This window comes from Onychostoma macrolepis, chromosome 20 (assembly GCF_012432095.1).
Source record: "Onychostoma macrolepis isolate SWU-2019 chromosome 20, ASM1243209v1, whole genome shotgun sequence".
NCBI lineage: Eukaryota > Metazoa > Chordata > Actinopteri > Cypriniformes > Cyprinidae > Onychostoma > Onychostoma macrolepis.
The window spans coordinates 28,188,178-28,203,967 of NC_081174.1; the positions used below are offsets into that span (position 1 = coordinate 28,188,178).

A 15,790-nucleotide genomic window follows, 5' to 3' on the forward strand; every position below is an offset into this window, starting at 1 on the left:
ATCGAGCGAAATAGCTGTGAACGACTTTTGCAGATTATGTGAAGTAATCACATTACACACACACAATCACAATTATTGCCTTGCCGGACTTTGGCCTCCCCAGTTTCTCGCTGACGATCGGTAACAGTTCATAAACTTTTCCCAAAACCTGTCGGGAGTAGGGCCACAACATCACCTCAAGAACACTCTTCTTGTTCGGGCTTCAGTTGGCAAATGCCGGGAATATTCTCCACAACAGAGCGAATAGCATCCCGTGTCCCTATGTCTGCTGTCGTTTTAGATTTCCCTCACTTAAACTACAATCTTAAATTCGGCGCTTAGGGTCTACATCACGGCTCTCAGCCCGCCCTCTGTTCGCTGGTTGGCCCGGCTGCTGCGGAGCCGGAGATAAACCGGGAGATGGTCTGCTATATCAGACTGAGTACAGAAGCTAAATGAAATTGAGCGGAAGTACGAAGTCTGACGTACTCAGGCTAGGATACTCCACCCCAAAATGAAAATTGTGTCATTAATCACTTACCCCCATGTCGTTCCAAACCCGTAAAAAGCTTCATTCGTCTTCAGAACACAATTTAAAATATTTTGGATGAAAACCAGGAGGCTTGTGACTGTCCCATTGACTGCCAAGTACATGACACTGCTAAGGCCCAGAAAAGTATGAAAAGCATCGTCAGAATAGTCCATCTGCCATCAGTGGTTTAATCTGAATTTAATGAAGCGAGGAGAACAATTTTCTTTTCTGTGCAAAGAAAACAAAACAACGACTTTATTCAACAATTCATCTCCTCTGGTTCAGTGTAGCGCCATTTTGGAGAATGTGTCAGCCGCACCGCACGGATACGTCTTCTACGTTTGTTTACACTTTGATTTGAACGAAAACAGCTGAACCAGAGGATACAATTTGTAGAATAAAGTCGTTGTTTTGTTTTCAATTCGCAACCGGTGAGGTCCCTTTAGAGAAGCTACGGTGGCCAATACAGGACTAAGATGTCGTAGTCTGAGACAGCAAAGAGTAGCCAGCAATGAGGTTTCTTTACAAAGGTAAATTGAGGAATTATATTTACTTAATTATTCAATAAATCAATATGTTATTGCGAATATTATTGTTGCTTGTTCATCATTGTGTCAGTGTTTTAATTGCAAGAACAACATAGTGACGACATTGGACGCCGCTCTGTTTGTCCTTTAAGGGCTACTGTACAAACATGGTGGCGACTTTCATGTAAGGGGACCCGCGGTGTTTGCAGATACACTGTAAAAAATGGCCGTAATTTTAACGGTTAAAAACTTTGAAAATGCTACAGTAAAAACCTGTTAAATGGTTAACGGTAAATGGTAAGTTCCCCTAATATATACGGTGAAAAACTGTAATAGACATTTCAGACAATTTTACGGTGAAATACCGTTTTTGGAAGTGAAAAAGAATATAAAATTTACAGGGAAAAACCGTAAATTGACGTTTCCAGAATTCCCTGCATTGCATTTCAAATTTTGTTTCAATTTGATGTTTTTTCTTTGAAATATGTTTCTTAGTTTTTTCTTATCAGTTATGTTTGTTACATCTAATGTTGTTAAATTAATGTTTATTGCAAATTTCAATTTAATGAGTCTCACCATGATGATGTTTAATGTTTGTGTGAATGACACTGTGCACCATCTATATATGTTATTATTTAAAAGCTGCCTGTAATGGGCTTTGGTGCATCATGTGACTTTCTCATCACCACCTGCATTTGGTGGTTATCAGTGTATTTCAAAAGGTACAAAACAGATTTCAGTACTTCTATAGGTTGGTATATTAACATTATATCAGTTAATGAAATTCGGTATTTGACTGTAAATTTAAGTTAAAACCGTAAAACCTAAAATGCTGCTACCGTATTATTTACAGTAGAATTCCGGCAACCACAGCTGCCGGTTTTTTACCCTAAATTTTACGGAATTGTTTTTACAGTGTATAAATTGCTCATTCAAAGTTAATAAAAACATAACAGTTCATTATGTAAGGTCTTTATACACCTCTGAAAACATAGTTATGTATATTATATTAGATTTATGTCAATAGATCCTCCTAAATATTACACACTGCACCTTTAAAATTAGTTTGATGATCTGAATCTTTTAAGTGTGACAAATATGCAAAAAAAAAAAAAAACAGTAAGGGGGCAAAAACCTTTTCACAGTACTGATATATATATATATATATATAAAACATACGTATTATTTTCAATAATTAGTCATTAAGATTTTTATATTGTTTTATACTCATGACTTTTAATCATTTATTCTACTATGGTTGACACACTTACATCCTTCCCTCTGAGCTGTTTGGTTTAGTTTGCGTGTTTTTAAGAATGATTTGAAATTCCTACTAAGAAAATAAATGGATAATATGCTTCCAGAACCAAGCACGCTATAAAAAGCACACAATGCCAGCCAACATGATCATCATAAAAAATGAAACTTGCATAAATAAAGGCCAACAATTTTTTTCTGATGAGGTCATAAACAGGTGCATCTGGATTAAACCTCCACTGATTCAACCTAGTAACATTTCAGAAGTGTGTTAAAGGCATAGTTCACCCAAAAAATGAAAAACTTGATAATTTACTTACCCTTATGTTGTTCCAAACCTGTATGAATTTCTCTCTTCTGTTGAACGCAAAAGATGATATTTTAAAGAATGTAGGTATGCAAACAGTTGTCGGTAGCCATTGACTTACATAGCTTGGAGAAAAAAACAAAAAACTACGGAACTCAATGGCAACCAGTAACCAACATTCTTCAAAATATCTTCTTTTTCGTTCAACAGAAGAAATAAATTCAAACCGGTTTGGAACAACTGAGGGTCAGTTTAAAAGACACTGTTTTCAAGCAAAAACTGAAAACTTTTTATGCGCCAATTTACACAACAATGGGGTTTTGGGGGCCTGAAAATGCAAACTTTTGAAAACGGGTTTCAAATTGCACGTTTTGGGAAACAATCAGATTATCGTCTCCACGTCAACTATAAAAATGCAAATTTGTGAATACACTGACATCACGCGCATGCGCATTGTGTGTTCATGCGTGAGCTTCTTTATAAAGAGACATCACCAACTACTGGCCTGGCATGCATAATACAGTGTTTTAGTCTTTTGCATGGATCAGTGTGAGCTAGGGATTGTTTTGACAACATTGTCATCTCAAAAAAATGTAAATAAAAACCTTTCAGTTCTGTAGTATATCATTGCCTGGTAAACATACCCTAAATAAGGACAGGATTTTCATTTTTGGCAGAACTGTCCCTTTAAAGGTTTGAGATGTTCTGCAGACTGTACAATGATGTCACAATCAATATATGAACACACACCTTTTAGGGTCTGCCAGTTCGTATGATTATTTTATGACGTCCTAATTCTGGAAAAGGCCATCAGTCTGTCTGAATTCCACTGTAAATGTGGACATGTGTGTGTGTGTGTGTGTGTGTGTGTGTGTAGCAGGTAGGCAGAATATCCGACGAGGGGGACAAACATTCCAAAGATTCCGGATCTCAAACCTCTGTCAACCTCTCTGTGTGTGTGTGTGTGTGTGTGAGAGAGAGAGAGAGAGAGGGAGCTTTTACTCAGGTCACTTGAATAAATGGATTTTAAGCACTTTGTTTTAAGAAGCCAAAGCGCAGCGAGCAGCAGGGGCCCCATTCACTCGCACACACACTCATACACACATACAAAAGTCCTGACTGGCATGAAGACACTCGTGGTTATTTTTGCCTTGGTGATGACTTCAACTCTTTCTGGTCTGGTATGAACATGCACAAATATGATCTCGCAAACTCACAGATAATCACATCAGTTTTGACTTCTTTTTCCTGGTCTTACTGTGTCCTATTCCAAAGAAAAACACTGTCTGTTCTCATAATCGTCCTTTATAATTTGATAACTTGCTCTGTCTTTGATCATATCTCACTAGAGCACAAGTTACAGCCCCTTAAAAAAGTACCATGGTATTTAGGACACCAGCATTATGGTAGTGGCATTGTATTCTTCTAAGTACCACATAAATAACATTAGACTAACAATTTAGTACTATGGTACACACCATAGTAATTTTCTGTAAGTGCTTTTTATATAAGTATAAGCTATAAAATGTCACTGTTTATTAATAAAGTGGCTTAATTCCTAATCCAGAACTCAATGTCAGATCAACCAAACCAAAAACAACTCATTCTTACAAAAAGTACCACGGTATTAAATGAGCATACAGTACATCAGTACCATAGAACCAGCATGTTTTTGGACATGGCATGATGGTATTTTTGGAAATAGGCTACACTGAAATAGCACCATGCAAATAAATACCACAGTACATGAATTTCAGTACCATGGTATAAAGTAGCTACTGTGGTGATTCGATCACTGTATCCTGGTACTACAATAGTAGGCTACTTTTTGTAAACGATGTAACTATTCCAAAGTAAAAGAGATGGTACATGCTCAAAAACATGGTAATACTATGTTATTTTTGTCAATGCATTTTAATGTCGTGTTTGAGTTTCTCTTTCTGACTTCCTGCGGAAACACAACAAAACACACATGCACCAGCTGAAAAATCTCCCATAAACACAAAAATACACACGAAGAGATGAAATCTCATACGAACCTCTGATGTTCAGTAAGAAGTTTCTGAGTTTCAGGATGTTTCGCGTTTGTTGTTTTCGCGGAACGGAAACGGTTTCAACTGCAGGAACAGACGCGTTTGTTCAATCCACATAGAAGTTACCCCAAAATCGACATGTGTATGTTATATACGAGTTAACAACGATTAAGATTAATGTTCTGTAAATTAGAGGAATGAAGAGATGAAAGCGAGCAGCCATGTTGTCAAACATTATCTTAACCTCATTCACCGCTCAGAGTTTCTTTCCTGCAGATGTGAGCAAGTTTTTACAGTTTATGGTGTTATAATATCATTTAAAGCGTTGTGTTGTTGTGTAAAGTTCGGGGATTTGGTTTGTAGTTGTGTGTTTAATGAAGTGAAGAGCAGAAGTTCTGTTTTGACTCACCGGAGCGAGTTTCCGCCGCTCGGATCCCGTTAAAAACCCTCCAGCATCAGACTCTCATCTCAGCCTCTGATTTCTCATTATATTCTCATTGTATCCGATGATTCAGTGCAGTTGAGTCACGGTTCATTCACGAGATCTCCGGTGTAACTACAGACCGACTCTGTGTGTGAACGCCATACTAATGAGACTCAATGATATCTCTCTCTCTCTCTCTCTCTCTCTCACACTCACTCACTCACTCACTCACTCTCTCTCTCTCTCACTCACTCACTCACTCACTCACTCTCTCTCACACGACACAATGTTGCACTCAGTATTAACACATAATATAAGAGAAATGGGAACCAGTACTGACAATGACAAATAATACAATTATATATATTATAATACAATAACTATTAATTGTATAATATTATCTGTATCTATCTATACATTGTAAATAATGTTATGTTACTTAATTTGATAAAATAATTAATAATAATAATAATAATTAATTATTTATATTATTTTTACATTTTAAATATTTTACATATAAATTATATTATATATTATATTTACAATGCATATTATCTATCTATTTTATTTCATTTTAATTTTTATTTAATTTTTACTTTAATTTTTACTATTACATTTATATTTTAAATATTATAATACTTATTTATACATGTTATAATATATAATATTTATTTTAGATTACATTTAATGTTTATACAAATATATTCGGAGCTATTGAAAATGTTGGCAGGTCAAGTAAAAAGCTTTTTTAATTTTGTTAAGCCCTTTTTTGTAGCCCCTCCTTCATAACTGCTCATAACTGTAAACCAATAATATATTATTTTCAATATCTGACAGTATTATTACTAATATGTGACCCTGGACCACAAAACCAGTCATAAGTGTCAATTTTTCAAAATTGAGATTTCTACATCTTCTGAAAGCTGAATAAATTGTTGTATGGTTTGTTAGGATCGGACAATATTTGGCTAGATACAACTATTTGAAAATCTGGAATCTGAGGGTGCAAAAAAATCAAAATACTGAGAAAATCACCTTTAAAGTTGTCTAAATAAAGTTCTTAGCAATGCATATTACTAATCAAAAATTAAGTTTTGATATATTTACGGTAGGAAATTCACTAAATATATTAATTGAACATGATCTTTACTTAATATCCTAATGATTATAAAATAAAAATGGATAATTTTGACCCATACAATGTATTTTTGGCTATTGCTACAAATATACCCCAACGACTTAAGACTGGTTTTGTGGTCCAGGGTCACATATCTGAAAGTATTAGTCGGTGTAGTGGTAGCATTGCTCTGGTTTAGTCTTCGAGAGGCTAATATAAGCAGATGCACTCTATTTCATGTACCAGAAGTGGCAATCTATCACACCAAATACTTGCATTACAAACCTGCTCCCTCATTTGCATTCTTCTGTCAAACACAAATGCACGTTATTTGGAATATCCATGATTTATAGATCATATTTACACAATTTATAAACTATTTTGAAGCCAAACAGTAGTTTTAAAAATAACAAGTGTGAATGACATATGAGAACTACAGCCGATGGGGAAATTATTGGTGCATTAATATAATGCTCTCATATGCCTCAAATACAGCTCAAAATATAGTTTTTGGTATTGGCAGTATAAATCACCATGCATTTTTTGCTGCCTAAGGACATGTTGCCTAGCATCTCCCTTTGTGTTTCACAGGAGAAAGAACATAATGCAGGGTTGGAGCAACACGGGGGTATTTTTGGGTGAACTCTTCCTCTCCGTGTGTAAAGCATGAGCTCACCCACCCGTGAGATATGTTTAGCTTCAAGGACCAGACTAATGACTGGGATGACAGAGATCTGCATGTTTACCAAACTTATATCTGAACTCAATGAGCCGAAACGCTCATTATTATTAGTGGGTAAACATCAGTACTGAGAGTGATTCAGAAGAAAATCTGTTTCAGTGTGTTGTTCAGACCAGCTGAGATACAAGACACAATGAAACAGCCTCAGTATTAACACAAATCAAACATCTGACGATCTAGACCACACCAACCACAAATTTAAAATAATGGTGAGTTACTTAGTTAATTATTATTTCATTTATATTTTCTTTTAATAAATTACATATTTAATATGTAAATATATATTTTAAATACTGTAAATATAAATAATTTTATAATACAATATTTATAATGAAATAATAATAATAGTAATAATCATATTTATAATACTATCTGTCAGTCTATCTATCTATCTTGTAAAGTATTTTATGAATTCTTATTTATGTATTTAAATTTGTTTTATATTTTTATAAATTATAATTTAGAAATCTGATACAAACAAGGAAACATGCTGCTTTAAAAAAAGAATTCAAGCCCTTTTTGTAGCCACTGTAGAACTGTGAACCTATATTATATTACTAATATGTGACCCTGGACAACAAAACCAGTCATAAGTGTCAATTTTTCAAAATTGAGATTTCTAGATCTTCTGAAAGCTGAATAAATTGTTGTATGGTTTGTTAGGATCGGACAATATTTGGCTGAGATACAACTATTTGAAAATCTGGAATCTGAGGGTGCAAAAATCTAAATACTGAGAAAATCACCTTTAAAGTTGTCTAAATAAAGTTCTTAGCAATGCATATTACTAATCAAAAATTAAGTTTTGATATATTTACGGTAGGAAATTCACTAAATATATTCATGGAACATGATCTTTACTTAATATCCTAATGATTATAAAATAAAAATGGATAATTTTGACCCATACAATGTATTTTTGGCTATTGCTACAAATATACCCCAACGACTTAAGACTGGTTTTGTGGTCCAGGGTCACATATCTGAAAGTATTAGTCGGTGTAGTGGTAGCATTGCTCTGGTTTAGTCTTCGAGAGGCTAATATAAGCAGATGCACTCTATTTCATGTACCAGAAGTGGCAATCTATCACACCAAATACTTGCATTACAAACCTGCTCCCTCATTTGCATTCTTCTGTCAAACACAAATGCACGTTATTTGGAATATCCATGATTTATAGATCATATTTACACAATTTATAAACTATTTTGAAGCCAAACAGTAGTTTTAAAAATAACAAGTGTGAATGACATATGAGAACTACAGCCGATGGGGAAATTATTGGTGCATTAATATAATGCTCTCATATGCCTCAAATACAGCTCAAAATATAGTTTTTGGTATTGGCAGTATAAATCACCATGCATTTTTGCTGCCTAAGGACATGTTGCCTAGCATCTCCCTTTGTGTTTCACAGGAGAAAGAACATAATGCAGGGTTGGAGCAACACGAGGGTATTTTTGGGTGAACTCTTCCTCTCCGTGTGTAAAGCATGAGCTCACCCACCCGTGAGATATGTTTAGCTTCAAGGACCAGACTAATGACTGGGATGACAGAGATCTGCATGTTTACCAAACTTATATCTGAACTCAATGAGCCGAAACGCTCATTATTATTAGTGGGTAAACATCAGTACTGAGAGTGATTCAGAAGAAAATCTGTTTCAGTGTGTTGTTCAGACCAGCTGAGATACAAGACACAATGAAACAGCCTCAGTATTAACACAAATCAAACATCTGACGATCTAGACCACACCAACCACAAATTTAAAATAATGGTGAGTTACTTAGTTAATTATTATTTCATTTATATTTTCTTTTAATAAATTACATATTTAATATGTAAATATATATTTTAAATACTGTAAATATAAATAATTTTATAATACAATATTTATAATGAAATAATAATAATAGTAATAATCATATTTATAATACTATCTGTCAGTCTATCTATCTATCTTGTAAAGTATTTTATGAATTCTTATTTATGTATTTAAATTTGTTTTATATTTTTATAAATTATAATTTAGAAATCTGATACAAACAAGGAAACATGCTGCTTTAAAAAAAGAATTCAAGCCCTTTTTGTAGCCACTGTAGAACTGTGAACCTATATTATATTACTAATATGTGACCCTGGACAACAAAACCAGTCATAAGGGTAAATTTTTCAAAATTGAGATTTATACATCGTCTGAAAGCCGAATAAATAAGCTTTCCATTAATGTATGGTTTGTTAGGTGACAATATCTGACAATATTTGGTCAAGATACAACTATTTGAAAATCTGGAATCTGAGGGTGAAAAAAAATCACAATATTGAGAAAACGCCTTTAAAGTTATCCAAATGAAGTTCTTAGCAATGCATATTACTGATCAAAAATTTAATTTTGATATATTTACAGTTGAAATTTACAAAATATCTTCATGGAACATGATCTTTACTTAATATCCTAATGATTATAAAATAAAATGGATAATTTTGACCCATACAATGTATTTTTGGCTATTGCTACAAATATACCCCAACGACTTAAGACTGGTTTTGTGGTCCAGGGTCACATATCTGAAAGTATTAGTCGGTGTAGTGGTAGCATTGCTCTGGTTTAGTCTTCGAGAGGCTAATATAAGCAGATGCACTCTATTTCATGTACCAGAAGTGGCAATCTATCACACCAAATACTTGCATTACAAACCTGCTCCCTCATTTGCATTCTTCTGTCAAACACAAATGCACGTTATTTGGAATATCCATGATTTATAGATCATATTTACACAATTTATAAACTATTTTGAAGCCAAACAGTAGTTTTAAAAATAACAAGTGTGAATGACATATGAGAACTACAGCCGATGGGGAAATTATTGGTGCATTAATATAATGCTCTCATATGCCTCAAATACAGCTCAAAATATAGTTTTTTGGCATTGGCAGTATAAATCACCATGCATTTTTTGCTGCCTAAGGACATGTTGCCTAGCATCTCCCTTTGTGTTTCACAGGAGAAAGAACATAATGCAGGGTTGGAGCAACACGAGGGTATTTTTGGGTGAACTCTTCCTCTCCGTGTGTAAAGCATGATGTCAGAGCTCACCCACCCGTGAGATATGTTTAGCTTCAAGGACCAGACTAATGACTGGGATGACAGAGATCTGCATGTTTACCAAACTTATATCTGAACTCAATGAGCCGAAACGCTCATTATTATTAGTGGGTAAACATCAGTACTGAGAGTGATTCAGAAGAAAATCTGTTTCAGTGTGTTGTTCAGACCAGCTGAGATACAAGACACAATGAAACAGCCTCGGTATTAACACAAATCAAACATCTGACGATCTAGACCACACCAACCACAAATTTAAAATAATGGTGAGTTACTTAGTTAATTATTATTTCATTTATATTTTTCTTTTAATAAATTACATATTTAATATGTAAATATATATTTTAAATACTGTAAATATAAATAATTTTATAATACAATATTTATAATGAAATAATAATAATAGTAATAATCATATTTATAATACTATCTGTCAGTCTATCTATCTATCTTGTAAAGTATTTTATGAATTCTTATTTATGTATTTAAATTTGTTTTATATTTTTATAAATTATAATTTAGAAATCTGATACAAACAAGGAAACATGCTGCTTTAAAAAAAAAAGAATTCAAGCCCTTTTTTGTAGCCACTGTAGAACTGTGAACCTATATTATATTACTAATATGTGACCCTGGACAACAAAACCAGTCATAAGGGTAAATTTTTCAAAATTGAGATTTATACATCGTCTGAAAGCCGAATAAATAAGCTTTCCATTAATGTATGGTTTGTTAGGTGACAATATCTGACAATATTTGGTCAAGATACAACTATTTGAAAATCTGGAATCTGAGGGTGAAAAAAAATCACAATATTGAGAAAAACGCCTTTAAAGTTATCCAAATGAAGTTCTTAGCAATGCATATTACTGATCAAAAATTTAATTTTGATATATTTACAGTTGGAAATTTACAAAATATCTTCATGGAACATGATCTTTACTTAATATCCTAATGATTTTTGGCATAAAAGAAGAATCTATAATTTTGACCCATACAATGTATTTTTGGCTATTGCTACAAATATACCCCAGCGACTTAAGACTGGTTTTGTGGTCCAGGGTCACATATCTCTCTCTCTCTATATATATCCCTATAGTCCTTTTATGTGGACAATATAAATAAATAGCATTTAAAAAAATAATAATAATATAGAAAAACATTATATTTTAGCCATATTATCCAAATAAAATCAGTCACTATATATATATATATATATATATATATATATATATTTAAAATATATATATATATTTTTTTGTCTTGATTCACCTGTCTGAGAGCTAGCTTGCTTATTTATTTATTTATTTGGGTAATATAAATAAGTAAATAATATTTTACATTTATAATTTATTTTAAAATAATATATAATCATATATATAAAATATTATAGACCTTTTAGCCTAAATTCAGTCAGTAGAGCTATACTCACAAGCTATACACAGCTAGCCACACCCTTTCAAATTAGCCACACCCACCAGCATTGGCCACATGTTAAAGTATTGGCCACACCCCTAATGTGCATCAATGACTGAAACCTTACCGGTGAAAATACCTGTGGCTCTTTTACTCCTCCTCCTCTGAGGTTTCACCATTCATCCGTGAGGAACATTCTTCTGTGATACAGGATATCACTTTTGAACACAGGTCATTAATCACAGTCCTCCTGCCGCGGCCCAACACACAATCTCTCTTCTTTGTGTTTTCCTGCTGTTGTGTCTCGCTGTCTCTTCCTGTCTCTCTCTGGTAAATCATTGCCTCAGTAAATTAGCAGCAACATCTGTATTTGTTGAAAAAACATCAGAACTTCATCAACACAGGACAAAATAAGAGTTCTGCATAAATAGAAGATTATTTATTTACAGAAACGAGAACCTTTCTCCAGAGAGTTGTGCGTTATTCAAAAGATATTTTCATGTTTGTAGACTGTAGGTTGTGTAACGTCCCCAGATGAGTTTCAGCTGATGAGCAGCGAGTTTATTTCTGTGCGTCCGTGACATCTTAGAAGGCCAGGAACTCTGGGAGTGTTAAACCTGTTCAGAATGCGATCATGTGGACGGAGATAAACACAGTTTCCCAGATGAGTTGAACATTAACTGTCCTGCTGCCCGTAAACTGGTGATCTCCAAGGGTTCGGAGCAATAAAAACTCTGTCTTTTAAGGAATTCAGCTGAAGCTGTGGAGGCAAACATGTTATCTAAATGGAGAAGAAGTGCTTCTGTACAAATACAAGAAGGGTTTTTCCTGATTATGGCTTACATGATGATAATTATCAGGCAACAGCTGTGAATTAGATTGTAATGTACTAATTGTGACCCTACATTTTATGTTTAGTGGGCTTTCATTTGATTTCTGAAGACAGAAAGGATCCCCGCCATACAGCATTTAACTTGAAGATGCCTATTATGCACAGCAAAGACTTCAATTTATAATTGTTAGCCAGTAAACTGAGCTAGATTACTAGCTGTTGAGCCAACTTAAAATTTTAAGGCAACCAGCTTGAGCAGATTTTTGAGTTTTCTCAACTTGTCGTTTTAAGTTTATACAACAAAAATTTGAGAATCTCCCACAAAAATAAGTTGAGCAAACTCAAAAATCTGCTGAAGCTGGTAAAAATGTTTAAAGTTCGCTTAACTTTTTTTTTTTTTTTTTTACAGTGTAACTATTTTCCTCATGTTTATACAAAAGTTTGAACTGGTACTTAATGCACGTACATTAAATACACTAAATGCATTAATTATTTGTTGATAATAATAATTGATGTTGTTGTTAAATACATTTATAATTATTTTTAAAATTCTAAATATAAATAAAAAATTTAATCGAAAATGTATTCATTATTTTTTAAATATTCTAGATTACTAGTTTCCTCGTGTTTAGAGAAAGGAGTGTGAACTGGTATAATGCACTTAAATTTTAAATGCAAAATGTTTAATTAAAATAGAATAATTATTTTTAAATAATAATTATTTAAATGATAAATATTGTAATAAAATAATTATTTTGTTTTTATTTATTATTTTTAAATATAAAATCATGTAATAAATAAACACTATGCAAGGGCCTTTGTGTTGTAGATAAACTTGTAGTTTAAGGAATATGTTCTTTATTGTATTGTATTTCTTTCAAAACTGAACAAACTATTCTTGTGCGTGACATTTGACGTTTGCTGGTATTGGTTGATTTTAGGTTGGTTTTGGGCACATTTGGCCTAGTCAGCTTGGAAGAAAACTTGATGACCAGCTAAACCTGCTGAGCACCATAGATCACGCTGATAGACCAACAAACCAGTATAGGCTTATTTAAGATTTAATTTTCCACAAGGGAGATAAACAAACAGCGAAATTAATAGGCATAAATAACAGCTGCATTTCTATGTTGAAGGTCATGTCATTTTGAATGTTGTTGCGCTGCCATCTAGCGCTCAGAAGCGGAATCAGCGCATCATAAATGGGTCAGTGAGGCTAGTTTTTGTGCTGATGCATCGCGGGTTTATTATACGACATATTTTCATCCACAATATATAGATATTTCTCTTATAGATATAAATCTGTGTCTAAAACCCCAAACAGGTGAGAATCTCTTCATGAGCACCAGTCAGTGTGTTCTATCCAGCAGAGGGCGCTGATGCCGCGGTGATTTTCAGAAAACATAATTAAGAGCCAAATTAATCTGCCTTCAAAAACACACCACCCTGTCAGCCCATTACTATACCCACTTATAATATTAAGAGACATCTCAGTTTAAAATGCCAATAAAACGTCTTAACAAGATTATACTTTAACTATATCTTTATTAATAGCCTACAAAATAATATTTCTTTGTGTGTGTGTGTGTGGAGTAGGCTACTGGTGCATGAAGAAAATGTCCAATGACCAAAAAAGAGGTTGCCATGGAAACAGAGATGGATTTCTGGCCCATTCCCATAGCTAGGACTTCATTCCCTGGTCCATCTTCAGGATTTCCAGTATAGCTATCCCCCGCGGTCTCCATCCATTTATTTAACAACAGAGTTCAATAGAGCTCAGTGAGACTTATCTGTATCCCAGATAACACATGAAGGCTATGCTAGAAGTCTGTTTTATCTGGAAAGGATCTGCTGTGTACAAACATCTAATAGACGTCTGTAAGATGTCAGTTTTACATATATTCTAAATCATAAACATCTTAAAGACATCTAATAGACATCTATTTGACATCTGATAGGAAACGTCCTATATAGATATAGAAAAAAAAAGTCTTCCAGATGTAAATGCAGACGTCAAATAGACGTCTCCGTGATGTATGTGTGCTATCAGGAATTACTTGGTTTTATTATGGTACACAGTATCACTTACCTGAGCAGGGCTTAAAATGTGAAATCGAGCGTTTCCGGTGTATGTTCAGTCCAGGTGAGTGAACTCCTTTCTAAAGAGGCCCGTCAATCATGAAATCAACCCGCACAAGTGTTTAGTGAGCGGTCCTTTAGTCGCTGAAGTGACACTGATGAAAGGGAAATGACCCGCATGTAGGTTAAACAGAACACGACACCGGCACACCGACCGCACGCGACCTCCAGCCTCCCCCGGTTAACCGTAACAGAAGGCGCCGCGTGGGCCCGTGCTTTAATTATTCAGAGAAGATCGAGATAAACTGCATCAGCAGCACTACTGTAAACCTCCATTAGACTGAGGGAGAGGGAGATTGTCTTACCTGTGCCCTCAATGACTCCATCTGACAACCGAAACCCTTGAGCCAAAATCACTTACGCTGCGTTCAAACAGTAAGATTTGTTTTGGCAAGAAGTTAATACATTATTCAGAAAAAGCGACAATAATCATATTTATAATTGTACAAAAGATTTCTATTTCTATTTTGAACTTTCTATTCATTATGCTGAAAAACTAGCCTATCGTGGTTTGCTCAAAAATATGAAGCGGTTTTCAACGCTGATAATAATAAGAAATGTTTCTTGAGCAGCAAATTAACATATTACAATGATTTCTGAAGGATCATGTGACATTGGAGTAATGATGCTAAAAATTCAGTTATGTCATGATGACAGGGATAAATTGCATTTAAATATATTCAATTTTCTTATTGCAAAAATATTTACTGTGTTTTTACTGTATTTTTGATCAAACAAATGCAGCCTTGGTGATCATAAGACCTTTGAACGGTAGTTGTTTTTCTATCACACTGAGACTTCATTTACTTGCTTTGTTTTTAAAGTGAGATTAAAGATAAACAAATAGAACCAATAATTAGATAAATATGTAAAGATCTTTAAAAATGTTTTTGTTTTGTTTTTTAAATAGAACAGGGTAAAACCAATAGGTTTATAAACAAATGAATAAACATTTAAAATGGAGATTAAGAACAGACACAACAGACAGGCCATCAGAAATCAAATTCATTAACATATGATTTTTTATAACATAAAAATAAAAAGCTGACAAATGAAATAAAAGATGAAAAACATGAAAAAAGGTCTATTTTCATGGCAAGCACAGGGTGAAATCAATTTCAAATAGGATGATGATTATGATCCAAATATTCCTTTACATTTTGAAAAATAAAATAATTACAAAAATTGATGGCAATAACAGGTTAAATCAATTTTTAAAAATAGGTAGGACTATATAAACAAATAAACATATTAAAAATGAGATTAAAGACAGGTAAATTAAATTAAATAGTTTACATACCAAAAGATCATTGCACTTAAAAAAAAAAAAAAAATCAAAAATAGAAGTTTTCCCATTGACACTTTACAAAACATGTCA

The 15,790-nt window shown here is 33.6% G+C and overlaps 1 protein-coding gene across 4 annotated transcripts in view; it reads right to left on the minus strand.

Moving 5' to 3' along the window:
• The window catches only part of dtnba (dystrobrevin, beta a), a 39,810-nt gene extending 28,219 nt beyond the window's left edge, over positions 1 to 11,591 (minus strand). For 2 of the 4 annotated variants that reach the window (XM_058755784.1, XM_058755781.1), the window contains exon 1: positions 5,045 to 5,260. The gene's annotated coding sequence lies outside the window, so the exon portion shown is untranslated. Of the gene's footprint in view, positions 1 to 4,641; positions 4,720 to 5,044; positions 5,261 to 11,568 lie in introns of those variants that run through there. The other 2 variants (XM_058755782.1, XM_058755783.1) reach the window with 2 other exon arrangements.
• Positions 11,592 to 15,790: the final 4,199 nt, after the last annotated feature.